This window comes from Tupaia chinensis, unplaced genomic scaffold (genome assembly GCF_000334495.1).
Source record: "Tupaia chinensis unplaced genomic scaffold, TupChi_1.0 Scaffold000355_1, whole genome shotgun sequence".
In the NCBI taxonomy this organism is placed as follows: Eukaryota; Metazoa; Chordata; class Mammalia; order Scandentia; family Tupaiidae; genus Tupaia; species Tupaia belangeri.
In genome coordinates this window covers 3,086,848-3,092,168 of record NW_006159850.1, presented here as the reverse complement: position 1 = coordinate 3,092,168, position 5,321 = coordinate 3,086,848, and positions in this window count along the sequence as shown.

The window sequence follows — 5,321 nt, the reverse complement described above, 5'->3', positions numbered from 1 at the left end:
GGCGCTGTCAGGTCCTACTGCAGATGGCGGCTCACGTGTCCCTTCACCTGCCCGCCCCGGGGGTCCGACCGGCTCCACCCTGAGTCTAGAGCTGGGTATGGGGTTGTGGGCTGGGTCCGTCCCTGCGTTCGGCACAGGGCGGAGTAAATAGGCGTTTACTGGGTGAGCCAAACTCGGCGTCATCTGGTCATGCTCCCCGGATGACAGAAGTTGTTTCCTGTACTTATTTTTTGCTAAAGGCCCCGTACGCTGGGACCAGCAGATGGCGTAATGGTTACGTCGCTGGACTCCACATAGTCGCCTGCATACTGCTGGCTTAAAACTCAGGCCAGGTGTGCATGCCTATGTGCCCAAAGTCCTGAGAGGAGAATGGACGAGAAGGGATTACACGTGGCCATCCCCCGAGGGGTGATTTCTCGCTTTCTGTCCCTTTGTCTCTCCAGCGAGAGCATGCGCCTTATAGGAAAAATCTCTTTAAAAAAATATAATAAAGGGCCCATATACTGACCAGAGAGAAAAAAAGAAAGGCAATACCACCCCCCCTTGGGTAAAGGTCACTCTACGATCTCTTCTCCCCACCTCGTCCTCCTCCCGGGGCCTTGGACACTTGCACAAGCACAGGCGTGTTTCTCAAGCTGCCAGGTCCCCCGGTCTGGACCTCCAGCCCTGCGGAGGGCCACGTGGCACGCAGCTGCCTTAGCCACTGCCCTCCCAGCCCGCCTGTCCTTTCCTCTAATCAGCAATCATCTGCCTGCTCTTCACACGTTGGTTAGAAGCCTGTAAAAGTACAGCTCCCTCCACCCACTCTTCCCGGTCAGACACTTCGGGGAAGGGGCTCAGCACCACTGATGAAGGAGTGAGGGTGCCAGACCTCGGCGGATGCATGCCGAGGCGTGGGCACAGGTGGGGCGGCGGCGTGGTCCTCCTGGGCCAGCATCTCCGAGAGGGTCTCAGTACTAGCTCACACATGTCTGGGGACTTGAGATTCAAGAGTCTAGTCTGCAGTGGAACAGAGAGCCGAATTTTAGCCAGGAAAAGGCAAGGGAAGCTTCCCAGGAGGCAAACAGCTAGGCCGGGGCCAGGAGGACAGGCACTCAAACGTGGAGCCCTGATTAGTAGGCCCTGAGACAAGGCGTGGAGGCCATGTGGATTCCAGGGTCCTGTCTCCCAGCAAGAAGGCTGCCCCAGCCCGGGAGCTCTCATCTCCGACCCCCCGAAACCTGCCCTGCGTGGGGCTATCAGGAAGATGAAACAGGGCCACGGCTAAGTCCGGCCCTCTCCGAGCACGAGCCCGGGCGTGTCCTGTGCTACGAGTTAGTCGTGTGAACGCTGAGCCTTCCCTGCACTCACCCTCGTTAGCTTACTTACTAAGTCAGGCGGGTCCACAGTGTGGCATTGAGGCAGTTCGGGACCTGGGCAGTTCGGGACCGGTGGCACGAAGAACACGCCAGGAGTGTACATGCCCAAAATTCCAACAGGAGGAGTGATAGGATTGCAGTGCGGCCTTCCCGGGGAGGCTTTCTCACCCCCTCACCTTCCCCTTCTCCTTGTCTCCCTCCAGAGAGCGCACGTGCCCTGTGGCAATTTTTTTAAAAAGGAGGAAGAGGACAAGAAGAGATCACTCTGGATACTGTGTGGCCCAGGGTGGGTGGCCACTCTGAGCCTCACTCTGAGGGAGGAAAGGAGCCTGGGCCGTTCAAGGAGGAGCAGCTGCCGGCCACCTGCTGCTCCCACTCCCCCCTTCTCCTTGTCTCCCTCCAGAGAGCGCACGTGCCCTGTGGCAATTTTTTTAAAAAGGAGGAAGAGGACAAGAAGAGATCACTCTGGATACTGTGTGGCCCAGGGTGGGTGGCCACTCTGAGCCTCACTCTGAGGGAGGAAAGGAGCCTGGGCCGTTCAAGGAGGAGCAGCTGCCGGCCACCTGCGGCTCCCACTCCTGAGGAGTGGGCTCCGTGCCCACAGGCTGGGCTTTGATTGACGGGTGACTGTGTTCTGGAGTCAGCGAGTCCTCACTTCCGGTTCCTGCGGTCTGTGAAAGAGCAGGGCCGAGCCAGGGAGCAGTGGGGTTTCAGAGAAGCTGGGGGTGGCTACAGAGCCTGGTGAGCAACCCCCATCCCGACCCCCACCCCACCCACCCCATCCAGGGTGTGGGGACACCTTCGTTGCTGCCTCACTGGGCTCTCGGGAGACCAAGGGAGGTGACCAGCAGCTGCACAGGCAGAGGGGGGCATCCTTGTGCAGGAAGCCCACACGCCTGGGGAGTGGAAGGAGCCCAGAGAGGGCGAGCAAAGTGACTTCTCTCTGTGCCAGCGTGCTGCCCAGCAGCCAAGGGTGGGCGGCCCACATCAGCCTGCTGCTGGACCGGCCCATCCCCGCATGATTTTCAAGCCACAGGGTCCTGGACTTACCTGCACAGGTGGCCATGTGGGATCCAGCTGCCTTAACCTCCACGCCACTGGCTAGACATGTCCACACTGGAATTCGCCTGTTTCACTTGGCAGACCCTTGCTCAGTGGTGGGATGCTCTACCTGCCTGGTGGGCGGTGGGCAGTGGGCACCAGCCGCAGGTGAAGACCGAGCCCTCGGGACTGGCCTGTGCGGCTGAGCGGCTGAACAGGACAGGGTCCTCTGCTTGCCTCCGGGCAGGCGGCAGGTGGGTGAGGGCTGCCCAGCCGTGCTCTGCCCGCTGTTCTGGGTTGGGCCTGCCAGGAAGCCCTGGAGCTCCCTCTGCTTGGAGCACTTCAGCCCTCGAGTTGGCCTGGAGGCCTGGATCTCCACGGGCTTCCTTACACCGAGCAGGCCACTGGGCTGGGACGACGAGGTGTTCGGTGTGGAAACGAGGCGGTGGGTTTGAAGTAGTCCTGCTCCAGCCGGGGACCTCACCCTGGACCACAGGAATCAGAACCTGGGGGTGGGGGCATCGGTACTTTGCAAACTCCCGGCCAAGGCTGGCAGCCACACTCTGAGTGACTGAGCCGGCTCCTCTGCCCTCTCTTGGAGCTCAGGGGTATCGTCGCTAAAGAGGGCAGCGTAAAAGATGCAGATGGCAAACCCCTTGCAGGGGAGGCCCCTTCCCTTGCTGCAGCTGAAGGGAGCCGCGGGTGTGTGCAGAGTAGAACCCTGGCCTCAGGAGAGGGTGGCTGCCTGGCTGGCCTCCCCCTGCACTCAGGCCCGCGCGACTCCCTGGGCATGCTTGGGTGTTGTCTTCCTCGTCATAAGGGGAAGCAGCCATGTGACCCACGGGACTGGCAGCTGGTGTGTGGCCGGTGTTCCTGGCCAGTGCGGCTTCGACTGACGGCCCTACCGCCCCGGGCTTAGAAATAGAACAGGGCCGCCTCCGAGTGCGGTGGCCAGGCTCCCAGGGAAGGAGGCCGGCGGCGTCCTGCACGGGTCTGACAGCTGTGCTCACACGCCGTGCCGCCTGGGCTCACATGCCGTGGCTGCCGCTCTGAGCAGTGTTCCTCTCGGCGGCCCTCCGGGCGCGTGTTCCCAGGGGGACTCTCACCAGGGCCGTGCTGAGGGAGAGCGAGACCAGCGGGGCTAGAGCTCACGGCCTGCTCTTGGGAGCTGCTTTCCAGAACCACAGACGCTCGGTGTGGTGCCGGGCCACGTGGGGGCCCAGGTTCAACCCTGAGTCGGCCGGAACACACCAGGCACACGCGTGGTCCTGGCGATCGGCGGGAGGCTGGGGCAGGATTGCAGCCCAGCAAGACCCGATTCCTCTTTCATCTGAGAATAAACTTTTAGAAATATTATATATATATATATAATGGATAATAGATAGGTAATAAATATAAAGCCCTTGGGTTGATCCTAAAGGCAGCGGGCACAAAGTCCCAGGATGGGACTCGGGCTGGCATTAGGAGACACCTGGGGACAGGCGGGCCATGGGACACCCTGACCTGCGGCTGCAGCCATGCACCGTGGTGGGGTGTGTCTGCAGCCAACGTCTGTCTGCCACGCTGAGGCCTACAGAGCCAGGCACGGGAAGCTTCCAGGAGCGACCCGGGTGGCCACAAGTATCCCCCACCTACCTGTGGCTCTGAGCGGCCTGGCAGCTCGTCCCTCCCTGCCCCTGCCAGCAGCGCACCAGCTCCTGGGTTTGGCAGGGGAGCCGTCACGACAGCCCCGCCGCGCACATTACGGCGGGGCCAGGCGCTCTTGGATGGCTCCGACATGGTGTGAATACACTCTTGTGTCTTTTTGCCATCTGCTGCTGTCATTAAAGAATTACATTTCCATCTGTTTTCACACTTTTCTCCCCTCCAGCTCCCTTCCTGAGGAGTACCGCACGCATCCCAAGCTGCGAGACTGGGACGTTCCCCTGTTCCCTCATCTCCGCAAACCTCGGAATGTTCCCCGGACACATGAGGTCAGGGCTAACGGCTTCGCCTGCCTCCGGAGCTGTCGCTCTCCCCCCGCTTCCTCGTCACTCTCCAGGTACTGTGGCCCCCGCCCCGAAGCACCCTTTGGATGGGGGCACGTGTCACAAAACTTTCATTTATTTATATTCAGTTTGCTAAAGGGCGCATGCGCTTGCCTGAGAGAGACAGAGAGGGAGAGAGAGAGCACCCCTTCAGGCAGGGCAGGGCCAAGTTGCAGTCTTCTCCATCCTCTCAGGATTTCGGGCATGCACGCACATGCACCTGGCATGTTTCTCCTGTTTTTGGAGAGATTTTTGCTATAGGGTGCATGCTCTTACCAGAGAGACAGAAAGCAAGAAATCAGCCCCTGGGGGGATGGCCACGCTGCAATCCCTTCTCCTCCATTCTCCTCTGGGGATTTGGAGCACACACACACACACACACACACACTTGCACCTGGTGTGAGTTTTAAGCCACTGGATCCGGGACTCAAACTGTGGCCGACTACATGGGAGTCCAACGACATAACCATCATATCATCTGGGGTTCCTAACCCTGGGCATGTTTTTCTTTCTTTCTTTCTTTTTTTTTTTTTTCCCAGAGAGATTTTTGTTACAGGGCATTTATGCTTACTGAAGAGCCCGAGAGAGACAGAGACAAAAAGTGAGAATCCTTTCTCCTCCAGTCTCCTCAGGGTTCTGGGTATGCATGCACACGTGCCCAGCATGAATTTTTTAAGTTGCCGGGTCTGGGACTCGAACCGCGGTTGACTATGTGGGAGTCCAGCAACTTAACCAACTTAACCATTACGCCATCTGCTGGTCTCCTGGGCATGTTTTACAAGCCACCAGTTCTGAGACTTGAATTGCACAGCTGGCCATGTGGGATCCAGTCACCTTATCCACAGTGCCACTGGCTGGGCCCCCCACAATGAATTTTTTTTTTTTTCTGAAATAA